Source organism: Microcaecilia unicolor, chromosome 10, assembly GCF_901765095.1.
Source record: "Microcaecilia unicolor chromosome 10, aMicUni1.1, whole genome shotgun sequence".
In the NCBI taxonomy this organism is placed as follows: domain Eukaryota; kingdom Metazoa; phylum Chordata; class Amphibia; order Gymnophiona; family Siphonopidae; genus Microcaecilia; species Microcaecilia unicolor.
The window spans coordinates 182,507,580-182,524,349 of record NC_044040.1 but is presented as its reverse complement, the minus strand read 5'-3'; the positions used below and the strand labels follow the sequence as shown (position 1 = coordinate 182,524,349).

At 42.5% G+C, this 16,770-nt stretch overlaps 1 protein-coding gene across 13 annotated transcripts in view; it reads right to left on the bottom strand.

Annotated features, from left to right (window-relative positions):
- Positions 1 to 16,770, bottom strand: part of MBNL1 (muscleblind like splicing regulator 1) — a 320,658-nt gene that overhangs the window by 55,328 nt on the left and 248,560 nt on the right. The gene's annotated exons all lie outside the window — the stretch shown is intronic.

Here is a 16,770-nt window from a genome sequence, read left to right as displayed (position 1 = left end):
TCTAAATTCTACACCTTTAGTATGCAATAACTTACTATATAATACATTTTTCACTAGCTTTTCACATTTCTACTCTTGTGAATGACACGATTAAGAATTTCACGCAACAGTTTCAGAAAGGGGCCTCAGGGCTGGGGCTTTCACCTCTGAAGATCAGGGAGTGGATACATGTAAGCTGCTTGTCTTCCCTGGGTCTGTCCCCCTCTTTCCAATACACACTACGGGAGCTGTTTGCGTGAAATACGCACCACTGACTCCATTCATCATATCCCTGCAGAATCTAACCAGATGAAGGAAGTGTAATTCTCAGAAGTACATAAGTACATAAGTAGTGCCATACTGGGAAAGACCAAAGGTCCATCTAGCCCAGCATCCTGTCACCGACAGTGGCCAATCCAGGTCAAGGGCACCTCCCCAAACGTAAAAACATTCCAGACAAGTTATACCTAAAAATGCGGAATTTTTCCAAGTCCATTTAATAGCGGTCTATGGACTTGTCCTTTAGGAATCTATCTAACCCCTTTTTAAACTCCGTCAAGCTAACCGCCCGTACCACGTTCTCCGGCAACGAATTCCAGAGTCTAATTACACGTTGGGTGAAGAAAAATTTTCTCCGATTCGTTTTAAATTTACCACACTGTAGCTTCAACTCATGCCCTCTAGTCCTAGTATTTTTGGATAGCGTGAACAGTCGCTTCACATCCACCCGATCCATTCCACTCATTATTTTATACACTTCTATCATATCTCCCCTCAGCCGTCTCTTCTCCAAGCTGAAAAGCCCTAGCCTTCTCAGCCTCTCTTCATAGGAAAGTGCAGGACCACTATACATGTATCATCTATTTTATGACCTTCATTTCTAAAAATCTAAGTAGACTAATTATGGCAATCATGTTCATTCCATCCTAGCCACTGCCAGGAATCTTCATAAGTAGATAAGTATTGCCATACTGGGAAAGATCAAAGGTCCATCGAGCCCAGCATCCTGTTTCCAACAGTGGCCAATCCAGGTCACAAATACCCGGCAAGATCCCCAAAACGTACAAAACATTTTATACTGCTTATCCCAGAAATAGTGGATTTTCCCCAAGTCCATTTAATAACGGTCTATGGACTTTTCCTTAGGAAGCCGTCCAAACCTTTTTTAAACTCCACTAAGCTAACATTACAAAACATCCAAAACTGTCCATTTGAGTTCTGATTCTTCCATTGAACTATATAATACATTAATACTAAAAACGATACTCTTCAAAAATTGGGAAAATGATCTGAAGTTATAATAATTAAAAATAAAAATGCATGGTACCGATGATGATGTGGATGGAATCCCTTTGAAGCAAATCTGGGATTAGCATCGCTGAGGCACCATACCTTAAAAATTTTAAATTTTTATAAATCTGTGGGTTATAGGAACCTTACATTGAATATCTCTTCCATAAAACTGCCATTCAGATTGGTTTACTAAAAGGTATCATTGCATGCACTGGTTTTAATGACTATGCTGATGCCACTTTCAACGCAGCTGTAAAATAGCTTCATTTCCATTTTTTCCATTAATGGCCAGGCGCTAATTTCTAAATAAGTACATGGGCATTAGCGTGAGTCCTTCCTGACACCTATTTAGTAGGCGAAAAGGGCTCACATGAAAATCGTGTACTAATTGGCTGGCGTGCAATTTAGCTGCCCAAACCGATTAGCATTGGGTACACCTACTCTTCACCCCCAAACACTCTGTATTTTTTAGCGCCGAGGAAGCATGTCCAGATGTCTGAACTACCGCAGGGGGCCTAAGCAGGACATGCTAGTGCATTTTGGCATGCGGGGGCCACATGGCAGTGCTTACCGCCGCTTAGTAAAAGAACTCCTAAGAATCCAGCATAGTTACAGACCTCTTTCTGATGTGGGGCTTCGTACTTTTCATTAAATAATTTGTCATGAAGATTATAAAATTAAAAACATTCAAAAGCTGAATTCAGATTTAAAAACAAATATATTGCCAATGTCATTCTATTTATCATTTGTGTTTGCACTTGAAATTTTAGATCTATATGAGACAGTAAAGACTTGCATTATTAAATCAGGGGTCCTTTTACTAAACTGTGGGGTACTTTTACTAAGGTGAGCTGAAAAATGGCCTGCGGTGTTTTGGGCACGCACACAATTATTTTTCAGCGCATCTACAAAAAATGCCTTTTTTAAATTTTTGCCGAAAATCAACGTGCAGCAAACTGAAAATTGCCGCACGTCCATTTTGGGTCTGAGACCTTACCTCAAGCGATTGCCCTAGCGGTAAGGTCTCATGCGGTAACCAGGCGGAAATGGTCTAAGCGCATCAAATGCCACTTGACGCGTGTAGCTGCCGCGCGTCACAAAATAAATATTTTTTGGACGCGCGTAGCAGACGCACACCAAAATTGAAATTACCACAAGGGACACGCGGTAACTGGGCAGTAACTCCAATTTGGCGTGCATTGGGTGCACATAGGCACCTACGCAGCTTAGTAAAAGGGCCTCTGTCTTAGGTGCTAAAGTTTGCCTAACGCAGCAAAAAGCGGACCAATGCGGGATAAGCTAAAGTGTCACATGGTATTTTTTGAATGCAGTAAATATATATATTTTTAGGGTAACTATCATGGGCACAGAGCGGATGTTCCTGTACTAACTAGTTAGTGTAGCTACATTATCACCTACAAAATAGGTGGTGGTAAGTGCTCCTGCAGTAAAAATGTTTTAAAGTTGCCGTATCGTAATGGCAACATTAGCGTATGTCAAATAAATGGGTTGAGGAAGAAGACATCCACTTCAAAAAAAGAAATACTATCCTCAAAATAATATAATTGGCTCACATGCAAAATAATTTATGCACTTATCTAGCCCTCTCTTGCCATCAGGATATCCCCTGACCGACGTTGGCCAGCATTTCGCTTTCACTGTTTCAAGGTCGGTGCATTTATATGACATTGCTGAACGAAGTCTACAGCGGCAGAGAGACAGTGCAGTAAATTATTGGAATATAACACAGTTTCTTTTAATGTATGATTTTGAGTGTTATACTGCAGAAATATTATACAAGGGGTGGTGAGGTTTTTATGCCGATGATGAAGAGTTTCTCAACTCCGAGGGTGTTTTTGCCCAGAGCACTTTGAGGCTTTTCCTCCCACCTCATAAAATAATTTGCACGTGAGCCGTTTATATATTTTGAGGATAGCATTTCTCTTTTTTTTATGTGAACATTTAGTGCATGGCCATTAATGAAATAAATAGAAAGAAAGCTATTCATGGCCATGGTAAAAATGGCCTTAGCGTGAGAAAGACCCATGTGTGCTACAGCCAATTTTTACTGTAGCTTAGTGAAAAGACCCCTTAGCTTCTTATCTATGACTGTTATATACTAACTCATGAAAATGTCCCCTTGTTTGAAGACTTGATTCAAAGTGGCATGGCTTCAGGAGGTTCTAGATTTCATTCATGCCCTGTGTTCGGAGAGGGGCCTGACAATAGACCACCAAGGCTATGAGGTCACCACAGAGAGAGGCTCTGGGTGGACTACTTTAAACTATTATCCCCCAAATTCTATAATCTTGTGTGCACACTTTTACACTTGGTGCACAAAATTGTGCACGCAGGTTATAGAATAAGTGTAGTAATGCGCTTAACTGAACTGTTACATTAGGTGCTAATTGGTGTTAACCAATAATTAGCAACAGTTGGAATTAATTGGCACTAATTGGCAGTTACGCACATTCTATATAAGGTGCCAAAAAATCTGTGCAGTAAACATTTCCGCCTACGTGTATTCTATAAGCAGCACCTTGACTTAGGCACTGTATATAGAATATGCTACACTACGTGCCTCAACTTACATCAATTAATTAAAATATGGTGTAAATCCCTGCATGTAAATTTATACGCATCGGGCCATATTCTATAACTACATGTATACATTGTGGAACACTCATGAAACGCCCATTTCCCCACCCAGAGCCATGCCCCTTTTGAACTGCGCGCATTGGAATTTGGGCGTAGCTCATTACAGAATAAACTTAGCAAGTTGTGAGCGTAAATTCTAATTATTGCAAATTAAGTGTTATCAATGCTGATTAGCTTGTTAAGCCAATTGAGGTGCGTGTGTTGTTATAGAATATGCCTGGATTTCAGTGTGATATCTAGACGTGCTATATAGAATCTGGCAGTTAGTGTGTAATTACTTTAACGTGCAATTTATTGAGGGTGTGAAAGTGGGAGGGGCATGGGTCGGTCAGGGGCATTCCCAGAACTTACATGCTAAAGTTATAGAGTACCATCAGTTACATGTGTAGGTGCGAGCATTTACACTAAACTTTGATATGGCGTTAAGTGCTTATGACCGAAGTTAGGTGCTGAAATGCAGATGTTCTATAATGGCAATTATGAGCACAATTGCTGACAGAGAATTTGTGTTTATCACCCAGCACTTTAGCACCTAACTTTAGACAACCTTTATGGAATTACCCCTCACCCCACCCCCCCATATACCCAATGTTGTGGCTTGGGAGAAAGAATTGCAGGAGTCGTTGAATTGAAGGCCTCTTAGGGAAGGCCCCTTGGTGGCTTTCGAAGAGGCCTATCAGAGTCCTTTAAATTATTGTACCATGTGAATGGCCTTTTCCCCAGCTATTCTCCCGCAAACGGGTATGTGAAGCCTTTTTTTCCATGCACATTTTAAGTTTTGACATTAATGCCCTGCTTTACAAAATCATCCCGAATAAAAGATTTTCTTGTGTCTTCACAATGCCAACTTTTATGCCTTACTGAAATTTGTCTGAGGACAGGTGAAGAGAGCTACCTTTTTCAGCGTCTCCCTCGATATTATGACATAATTTCCCAGTCACGTTCCTCAAAGAAGGGTGGTGGATTGTCAATTATTTACTCTACCACCATCAAAGTAAAGGAGATTACACATTTTTTACCCTACCCTGAAGCTTTATTGGTCAAAATCAATGCCCATGCATCTTTACACCTCTCTCTTTTTTTTATTGCTCCCTTCCCTTAAAACAAATCAATGAGAGCTCTTGCCAATTTAGCAATATATCATCCTAACATCTTGTTACTAAGGGGTAGATGCATCAAGCAAACGTAAAAAAATCAGAAACGTAAAAACCTTTACCGAATCTCAAATAACGAAGCATGCTCCAAAAACACAGCCCCAAAAAGTTTGGTGCGGTATTGGAAAGAACGATGCACTAATCCCCGTCGGTAATCGGCTCGTAAAGCATGCGCAAAGCAGCCAAGCGTTATGCTGGCTGCTCTGCGCATGCCAGAAACATAAGAAAAAAAAAGAAAACACAAACACGTGGCTCCCCACTTTCCCCTGCATGTCTCCACAAACATTAAAGGATCGGGAGGGGGCAAAGGCGCTCATCAGCAGCGTCCTGTATGGATGGCCTTGCCTTGCCCCCCCCCCCCCTCCGAAGTCCCCGCTGCTCCCCGCTGCTCCGTTTGAGAAATAAAAGCTTTTAAAAATAAACCTTTGCAGTTGCTGGGCTCCCCCTCCCTTCCTGTGTCTCTCTTCTTTAGTCGGCAATGCTCCGCCTCCTGCCCTCCTCCACCTCCGTGCCCCCCCCCCCCGATTTCGTCCCCGTTGCCCCCCCCCCCCCCCACCGGACCCCCCCTCCACCACAATGGCCGGTGCAGCGCCTCTCACCTAAGTTTGAAGGTGCTGCACAGGATGGATCAGCTATTCTTTAGCTCTTCTGTCTCCTCCGATGTCTCCTTTGTCTTCCTGTGTACGCCCTCCTCTGACGTCAGTTATCTACGTAGATAACTGACGTCAGAGGAGGGCGTACACAGGAAGACAAAGGAGACATCGGAGGAGACAGAAGAGCTAAAGAATAGCTGATCCATCCTGTGCAGCACCTTCAAACTTAGGTGAGAGGCGCTGCACCGGCCATTGTGGTGGAGGGGGGGTCCGGTGGGGGGGGGGGGGGGAGCAACGGGGACGAAATCGGGGGGGCGGGGCACAGAGGTGGAGGAGGGCAGGAGGCGGAGCATTGCCGACTAAAGAAGAGAGACACAGGAAGGGAGGGGGAGCCCAGCAACTGCAAAGGTTTATTTTTAAAAGCATTTATTTCTCAAACGGAGCAGCGGGGAGCAGCGGGGACTTCGGAGGGGGGGGGGGGGGGCAAGGCAAGGCCAAGCCAAGCCGTCCATACAGGACGCTGCTGATGAGCGCCTTTGCCCCCTCCCGATCCTTTTTTAATTTAGTTTCCTTTTTTATTTTAGGCACAGGAAGCAGGGAGCCACTTTTCTTTTAAAACATGCCAGCAATTTGGTTTTTCATCGTGCAGGGGGCAGTGGGGAGATGACAGCTCAGGCTTTAACGACAGGTCTGAGCTGACGTTAAATTTCTGGTGGTAAGTGAATCGTTCCTATCGTCGGTATGGTTAGTGCATTCCGAATTGTCTACATTTCAATGGTAATTTCTCATTTGCATTCCAGTTTCGTTAGCTGCTACTACCGTCGAAAAATAGGCTTTAGTGCATGGAAAGGATAGGAAATTCTTCCTTAAGGGCTCATTTAACGATGAAAAACGTTTAGTGCATCTCCCCCTCAGTGACTTCAATATCCACTTTAGACTGCCCATCTAATCCCAAGGAAAGTTATTTTCTCTCTTTTCTTTCATATATATATTTTCAACTATGGATTACTTTCCTGACTCATCATGCTGGTCACAACCTTGATCTTGTCACAACACCAGTATTTGGATCCCTGGAACCACACTCTTTTTCTGAAACATCTCTATCCTGGACAGATCATCTTTTGATTCAATTTGCGCTGACCTCAGGAGCTTTCAACTCCGAATCCTTACCACCCTGATATATGAAATGCTCACAGCATATTGATCCTACAGCTCTTCCTTTTTTCACTTTTGCTGGAACACGACACTAGCTGATATGCTTAATACTATCGCCCTTCTATCATTTACTACATGTGCCAAATCATTCAAACAACCATGGTTTCATGGTAACTTGCACCTACTAAAAAGACAGCTTAGATAAACAGAACATCATTGGAATAAAACTAGATCAAGAGATGCTTTGTGTCTTTGCCGAGAGCGTTGTCTTCATTTTAACTACCACCTCAAATATGCCAAACGGGAATATTTTACTGCTAGAATTCTAAAATCTGCTAATCCCACTAGGGAACTTTATTCCATTTTTCATTCAATAACTGGGCCTAACACAAATTCTAATAGTAAATCTATTCCATCAACAAACTCCATAGCTGATTTTTTTCTATGATAAACTACAAACTTTGTGTCTGGCCTTTCTAGGGATATTTTCACCAGCAGGCTTATTTTCTAAAGAGAAGGAAGCCCATCTTTCGACACAAATCGGAAGATAGGCATCCTTCTCCTAGGGTCCATCTTGTTTTGATAATACAGGTTTCCCCGCCTCTCCATTGGGACATTTTGCGAGGACGTCCTCAGCAAAACCTGGGTGTCCCTTTCGATTATGCCCCTCCAGACGTGCTATATGTTGGATCCTTTTCTGATTCTCTAAATTCTTAGCCTGTTGTAGGCTCTGGTACTTGGTCCTCTTTCTAATTGCAAACCCTATGTTCTCTCTAAAAGTCTCTATCAACTATGAGAGTCACCATCAGGCTTATTTTCGAAAGAGAAGGACGCCCATCTTTCAACACAAATCACAAGATGGGAGTCCTTCTCCCAGGGGCGCCCAAATTGGCATAATCGAAAGCCGATTTTGGGCGTCCCCAACTGATTTCCGACGCGGGTAAGACCAAAGTTCACGAAGGCGGGACTTGGGCGTGCCTAACACATGGGCGTCCTTGATCCATAATCGAAAAAAGGACGTCCCTGACGAGCAATTGGACGACTTTACTTGGTCCTTTTTTTTGCTACAACCAAGCCTCGAAAAGGTGCCCAAACTGACCAGATGACCACTGGAGGGAATCGGGGATGACCTCCCCTTACTCCCTCAGTGGTCACTAACCCCCTCCCACCCTAAAAAAATTCTTTAAAAATATTTTTTGCCAGCCTCTATGCCAGCCTCAAAAGTCATACTCAGGTCCATCGCAGCAGTATGCAGGTCCCTGGAGCAGTTTTAGTGGGTGCAGTGCACTTCAGACAGGCGGACCCAGGCCCATCCACCCCCACCTGCTATACTTGTGGTGGTAAACGTGAGCCCTCCAAGACACACCACAAACCCACTGTACCCACATCTAGGAGCCCCCTTCACCCATAAGGGCTATGGTAGTGGTGTACAGTTGTGGGTAGTGGGTTTTGGGGGGGGGGGGGGTTGGGGGGCTCAGCACACACAGTAAGGGAGCGATGACCTGGGAGCAATTTCTGAAGTCCACTGCAGTGCCCCCTAGGGTGCCCGGTTGGTGTCCCGGCATGTCAGGGGGACCAGTGCACTAGGAATGCTGGCTCCTCCCACGACCAAAGGGCTTGGATTTGGTCGTTTCTGAGATGGACGTCCTCAGTTTCCATTATTGCTGAAAATCAGAAACGACCAAGTCTAAGGACGACCATCTCTAAGGTCGACCTAAATTTCCAGATTTGGGCGTCCCCGACCGTATTATCGAAACGAAAGATGGGCGTCCATCTTGTTTCGATAATACGGGTTTCCCCGCCCCTTCACAGGAACGTCCTGTGAGGACATCCTCAGAAAAACCTGGGCGCCCCTTTTGATTATGCCCCTCTATGTCTGCACTGGACTCAATACCATCTGCTTGGATTACATCTAGCAATCTCAACCTTCTTCCTTATTCTGGTGAATAGTAGCTTTACCTTAGTCAGGTTCTTCCATATTGGAAATCAGCTATAGTTAGGCCCATTTTGAAAAAAATCATCCTTAGATCCATCTGTTCCAGCTCACTATCATCCGGTTTCCAATCTGTTTTGTTCCGAAGATTGTGGAAAAATATTTTTTTGTGCAATTGCCAGTTTGCAAAGAAGGTTTCCGGCCCTCCAGCCCCATCAATCAGGTTTCAGACCATGCTGCAGTGCAGAGACAATTATCATATCTATCCTAAGTGAAGTTTATTCCCATCTGGTCAAGGACCAAGTCATTCTGGCAATCTCACTTGACCTTCTGCCACTTTTGATTTTGTTGATCACTTTTTGTTGTCTAGATTACATAAACTGGGATTATCTGGTACTGTATCGGCCCAGTTCCAGTTGTTTTTAACGTATACTGTTCCCTCCATGTTATTACCCCCCTAACCAAGTCCACCACTAAACCTTTGTCCTGCGGTGTGCTGCAAGGATCTCTTCTCTCTTCACTTCTGTTCAATCTTTTTCTAGGTCCTCTGGCTACAAGAATCTGGCATACATAAAAACATAAGTGTTGCCATACTGGGACAGAACAAAGGTCCATCAAGCCCAGTATCCTGTTACAAACAGTAGCCAATCGAGGCCACAAGTACCTGGCAAGATCCCAGAACAGTAAAAGGTTTTATGCTGCTTATCCAAGAAATAACCAGTGGATTTTCCCATCCATCTTAATAATGGCTTGTGAACTTTTCTTTTAGGAAATTATCTAAAACTTTTTAAAACCCTGCTAAGCTAACTGCTTTTACCATATTCCCTGGCAATGAATTCCAGAGTTTAATTACACGTTGAGTGAAAAAATATTTTCTCCACTTTGTTTTAAGTTTGCTACTTAGTAACTTCATTGTGTGCCCCTAGTCCTAGTATTTTCCACTTCTATGCTGATGACATTCTGCTACTTCACCGCACTGATCTGATTGATCCTGATATTGCTCCCTTCAGTATTATCTCAACTCAGCGGATTGGTGGCTAGCTCATCATCATTTGGTTCTGAACTGCAACAAGATGGTGGCCTGCTGGCTATATAACCTCCTTTCATATCCCTCTAAAACTCTGCATATTCTTGATACTTCCATTACTCCAGTAAATGTTTTTTGTTATCTCAGAGTCATTTTTGATTCTCATCTGTTCTTTATTCCACAGGTATCTTCCATATGCAAGTCAAGTTTTTTTCATTTTGCACCAATTACGGTCAGTACATCCTTTTTCTAATGTCACTAGCTTTTATGCTCTGATACTGGCACTTTTTATGACGTGCATTGATTATTGTAATATTATCTTTACCGGCGCTTCTAAGGTGATTTTCAGAAAGCTCCAATCACTTCAGAACCCAGCTATTTGTCTCCTATGTCACTTAAGGAGATCAGATCATGTCATTTTTCTGCTCAAGCAGTACCACTGGTTACCTAATGAACAGCATATAAAATTCCTCATCTCACATTCAAAGCATTTTGGCTGGCCTCACCAGCCTATTTATCTACCCTGACAACTTCATATATTCCCACTTGTGTTTTGCGATCTTTAAATCATCACAGCTTACTACTAGCCGGACCCTGTATGGCACAAATGGAAAGTACAAGACATAGTGCATTCTGTTTTTCAGCCCCTGCATTATGGAACTCACTGCCTCTGTCAGTTCAGAGCGAGCTTTCACTTAAGGCATTTAAGACAGCATTAAAAACCTAGGGGTCCTACTAAGGTGCACTGAAAAATGGCCTACGGTAGTGTAAGCACGGGTTTTGGGCGCACGAAGAATCACTTTTCAGCACACCTGTAAAAAAAGCCTTTTTAAAATTTTTGCTGAAAATGGACGTGCGTCAAAATGAAAATTGCTGTGCGTCAATTTTGAGTCTGAGATTTTACTGCCAACCATTGACCTAGCGGTAAAGTCTCACAACAGTAACAGGGCGGTAATGACCTGCGCGTGTCTGTTATATGTGGCAGAAAATAAAAATTATTTTTCGGGTGCGTCAAAAATGAAATTACTACAACAGCCACGCGGTAGTCGTGCGATAACTCCATTTTGGCGCGCGTTGGGCGCATGTAGATGCTTATGAGGCTTAGTAAAAGGGCCCCCTGGTTATTTCAGCACGCTTATGAACTCAGGCACTGATTGGATGGTTCTGGAATCTAGCTCCTTATTGAATTTTATGTGTATCGTGTAATTTGTTGTTTCTTGGACTGAATGTTTTTCTATCCTATCTCCATTTGTAGTTCCTTTCATTTTATTGGTTACTAGTCCATACACCTCTTTGTCCTGCTAGTTAGCTAAAGCGGTATACCAAGTCTTGATTAAACACAAAAAGTTTGTGTCATCACAGCTCATTATTGCCAAATGTACATAAACTCTCAAGTAGTGGTCATTTTGTGAAAGTTTATTCCTGTGAAGCATATTTTTGAGATGACATTGAAGAGTTTATGTCACATGAAAATAGCACAAACTGCCTCAAATTTGTTCTTCTTTGTGAGTTCCTTAGGGGCCGTTTTACTAAGCCGCAGCAAATAGTGACCTGCAGCAGTGCAAGCGCATCTTTTGGGTGCGCACCGGGCCAGTTTATACTGCATCCTGGAAAAAGGGCCTTTAAGAGGCCAGAAAATGGGCATGTGGCAAAATAAAAACCAGTGTGTGTCCATTTTCGGCCTGAGACCTTACCACCACCTACTGACTTAGCGGTAAGGTCTCATGTGCTACCCGGGCAGTAGGCATGCAACGCGCGCACACTGCCATTTACCTACCGTGTCTTTGGCACATGCCAAATTCAGAATTACCGCCAGGGTCATGCGGTAGCTGGGGTGGTAATGCCGATTTGGCACATGCTGGATGCGCGTAGACCCTTACGCACCTTTGTAAAAGGGCCCCTAAGTCCCGATCCAGGCGGACCTAAGATGGCGGCGCAATAGGTTGTATGGAACAGCAGCTCTGAACCCGACTTGGTAAAAAAAATTATTTCCTCGAGGAAGAATGCCACATACTAAAAGAAAGGGGACAATGAAGGTAGTTCCCCCACCTACCTCTACTCCCACGGTACCTCAGTCTGGTCTCGAGCGCTATTTCGCGCCTATTTCCCGAACAATAGGAGATACGGATCCTATAGCGGGGTCCTCTGGGGAAGCGGAGGCCCTGCTAGGAGAGGAAATATCCCTTTCACCACCTGCAACTGTGAGACCTCCATGCCCGGCGTCTACGACGAGGCCCGATGAACAGCGACGCCCTACCGGAAGTGTTTCGGGTGAAGCTGTTTGTGAGGGGCGGGAAGCGCCGGAGAAGACACCGAAAGTACAAGAAACATCTTTAAGAACTACGAGAGAGGTAAATCTGACAATGATTTGGACAATGTTGGGAAAAATGGACGAGACATTACAACAAACTTCAGGAGAAGTGAGTACATTTAAAAAAAAGTTTCAAGAGTTGAATTTAAAGGTGGACCAGTTAAAAATGGATATTGCTGAAAAAATGACTGATTTCCAAAATAAAGCAGACGCTTTTCAAGAGTTTAAAGTTAGTGTGGTTAAAGACAATGCTGATATTCGAAGGAAACTGGATCAAATTGAGAACTTCAATAGAAGATTAAACTTGAGACTATTGAACTTTCCCAAACTCCCTGGGACTAATCCCTATGATTTACTTAAAAAATATTTAAATGAAGTTTTAAAAATGCCTCTGGAAGCAATGCCGCCTATTAACAAGATATATTACATTTCAAGCCCCAAAGGAGAGAATGGGAAAAAACAGAATGGATTGCACTCTAACTTAGACATTGAGAATATTTCAGCTATACTAGAACAGACGGTGGATGAAAATGCAGACCGGTCCACCTTGATAGTTTCCCTGGTTTTCGAACAGGACTTGAACAATATAATGAAACTTTATTTCAAAAATCTTCAAACCTGTTTTGGTGGGATAAAAGTACAAATCTTCCCTGATGTTACAAAATCGACTCAACAGAGAAGGAAAGCTTTTCTAGCATTAAAATCAAGAACACTGGAAATAGGCGGGATGTTTTTTCTTGCCTATCCGTGTAAATGTTTAGTTAGGTTGGGTCAGGTCAAATACACTTTTTTCTCACCAGATAGTCTAAAATCATTTCTAGATTCTAAACAAATTTAATAGTTAAATAATTTGGGAATATTTGCACCACCTATTTTCTTTATATAAGTTCAATTTAAAATTTCTTCCCTAACTCTGTTCGCCTCAGGATTAAATGTGGTCTAAGGAAGCTTAAAATATATGTCTATGACAATATGTATTAATTTCTTTTTAGTTTTAATTGCTTATATGGGAAATTATTGAATTTCTGTTAATGTAATTATTGCTGTATTTCAAAACAAGTGTAATCTTGTTAAAAATTGAAAATTAATAAATAAATTGGAAAAAAAAAAAAAAAAAGGGCCCCTAAGTGCTTTGCACTACTTTTCGTGCAAGTGCACTTTTACATGGTTACTTCACACTTTAGTGCATGAGGCCCTATATGTAAGAGGTTTATGGGATGTACAGATTAAGGAACACATTATTATTATTATTAGCATTTGTATAGCACTACCAGACGCACGCAGCGCTGAACACCTGATACAAAGAGACAGTCCCTGCTCAAAAGAGCTTACAATCTAAATAATACAGACAGACAAGACAGTTACGGGTGAGGGAAGTAATGGGAGCTAAAAAGCAGCAGTGAAAAGGTGGGTTTTCAGCATTGATTTGAAAACAGGTACAGATGGAGCTAGACGTATAGGTCCAGGAAGTCTATTCCAGGCATAAGGTGCTGCGAGGGAAAAGAAGCGAAGCCTGGAGTTAGCAGTGGAGGAGAAGGGGGGCGACAAGAGAGATTTGTCCAGTGAGCAGAGTTCACGGGGAGGAATGTAGGGAGAGATGAGAGCGGAGAGGTAATGGGGGGCTGCAGAATGGATGCATTTAAAGGTCAGTAAGAGAAGTTTGAACTGTATGCGGAAGGGGACAGGGAACCAGTGAAGTGACTTAGTATAAGAGTGGGCTAGTGTGGGTATAACGATTCTGGTGGAAAATAAGTCGTGTCGAGGAATTTTGGACAGATTGGAGAGGAGAGAAATGGCTGAGCGGAAGACCAGTGAGAAGTAAATTGCAATAGTCCAAGCGAGAGGTGATAAGAGTGTGGATAAGGGTTCTGGCAGCGTATTCAGAAAGGAAGGGGCGAATTTTGCTAATATTGTAGATAAAGAAACGACAGGTTTTGGCGATCTGTTGAATATGGGCAGAGAAGGAGAGAGAGGAATCAAAGATGACTCCAATACATACATAAACATCAGTTGCTGATATCTCTCTATATAAAAGGCAACCCCAACGTTCTGAAGCCTCCACGGAAGTTGAGGCGCCCGAGATATCCGGTGTGCACTGGAGTGTCTGCACCGCCCTCGCGTCAAAACGTCATGACGTCGAGGGCGGAGCTATGACACTCGACGAGGGCCAAAACGGAAACGCCACAGCGAACAAGGCAAGTAGCTCGGGGGGACGGAGGGAGGGGGCCCCTTGCTAGCGCCCGTTTCATTGCGCTCAGAAACGGGCATTTTTCCTAGTATTTTTAATATGGTATGCAAACAAAAAATTTTAAAATGTGACTTAAGGTTATTTCCATGATGTGTATATATCTCAAGAAATAAAAGACTTCAGATCAAACCACAGTAATGAAGAGGAATTAAAACAAAATCGAAACAAATTGCACATCTTTGGCCCAGAGACTGAATTTCCCACATTTTCTGGAAAGGAAATAATTCTATGGAAATCATCATATGATCAAAGCTTTGGCAAAAAGGACTGTGGAAGTTTTATGCAATTTTCTAATTTTGCATTTTTGTGTAAAAGTCTTCTCCCCATCCTACCCCTCTCCAGTTCTTTTTACAGATATGTTTGTTTGCATTTGGGGGTGGGGTGGGGGGGGGGGGTTGAAATTAGAATCACCAGATAAAGGGTAAACCAACTCCAAACTGTATCTCTGTAAAAGAATGGGAAAAGCTATAGAGTTCTTTCTGTGGTATATCACACGGCAAGGACAGAGTCAGGTCAGCAATGATGGGGGGGGGGGGGGGGGGGGGTTCATTTCAATTAGAACCAGGGCTGTAGTCTGGCATATCAACCCGCATTCACAATTACTTGGGGTTTCCCCCCTCTTTTATACCTCCCACCCCCATGCCCAGCATACCCAGCCTAATCATTACAGCAGCAGCCTTCATGACAGGGGTCATACACCAGGGCTTCTTCCAGAACACTGCAATACTGGGTTCTAAGTCAGGTCTCTAAGTGTTATTGTTTTAGCTCTATGACTGGGATTCCCTTCTTCCAGGGGGTTGTGCATCCTCAGCCCTAGGTAGCCTGGAGAATAGAGTCTTCCAAACTGCTTTGCCACTGAGTCACCAAGCCGGCCTTCCTAAAGCACATTTCTCTTTTCTCAAACACACTGAAAAGCTTCATAAACTCAATGTATTCAGAAAATTGTTACTACATTTTCCCACGTGAGGGCAGCCTATACTAAAAAATATTTTACACTATGCTGTAACTGTCAGGTTCCCTAGTTTCAAAACTGAGGACTTTTGTCTGCTTTCTGCTCCTGTCTAGATGCATTCTAGTATTTGCAGTGTTCCTTTTCTCATTAAAACACGTCTAACAGTGTGCATATTGTCTCTTTTATCAACCAGGCTTTATTCAGTTTGACCAAGTCTATAAATCTTCTTGTAAAATTAGGATACCCATAAAGCTCTTCCTTCCTTCCAGAGGCTTACAGTTCCTCAGATCAGGTCCCCCCACAATGCTGTCAGACCTCAAAGTACTAAGAACACGCGTCCTAATTCTGAGCACGTCTTTTAACAGCCCTGAGTAGAGGTGTGCAAGAGGATATAATCTGGTCCCCATCCTCACCCTATTCCCAGTCAATTCTTTGTCATCCCCAACCCATCCTCATCCCCATCAAACTGCTACCATCCCCTCACCATCCCCATGGACTTCCCATTGTCCAAATCTCCATGCACACCTCTAGTCCTGAGACCTCATCTGTTTCCATATCTGATAGCAGGCCTCATGCATAAGCTCTTTTCATTATACCTACTACATCCACTGTGCTCATCTGTGGCCTAAGGGAAAAGACACTAGCCCCCACACCCTAGATTCAAGACCCAGCACAACTTTTATTGTCATTTATTTTGCCTTATTCAGGATAAGGTATTGGATGAAAGATAGGAAGGCAAGTCTAATGGACTCTTACTCTATTCTATTCTATCTTGGTTTTCTATACCACTCATTTTCCTTTTTTTTTTTATTTTATTTATAACCATTTAAATTTTTACAAGCGATTAAACAACTTGCTGGAAATACAGAGACCACTCACTTTCCAAATAGGTTTCACGGTGAAAGAAAATAATTTTCCAAACAGGAAATTTACAAGATGGTCTAATATAACCTAACATCTACTATCTAAAACATCCAATTCTCAACTTATTTGTCAAATAAAAACGTTTTTAAAAACAGCAAATCCTTCAAGGACTTAGGTAAGTTACTTCAAAGCCCTGAAAAGGAAAAGAACACTCCCAAACTGATCCTAACCGAACATTATAGCTGGATAATGTAAATTTAAAGTTCAGTAAAAGCGCAAATTTCTACCTGAAGAAGGGATCTCAAGCAATTTTACAAGTCCACCTGAATTCAAACCAAAAATTAATTAAAGACCAGGCAAACAATTTTTAACCTTATTCGCTGATGCACTTTAACAAATAAAGATTTTTCATAAAGGATGAGACACTATCAAAATAACCCAAATCCAAATATTAACCTAACAGTGGTATTCTGTAATAACTGTAAACAATTACATAGTTTGCTAGAAATTTGACAGTATAAAGAATTACAGTAATCAAGTTGAGGCAAAAGAACTGCCTGAACCAAACCCCTAAAATCTGTGTGTTATAATGAAGACCTTATC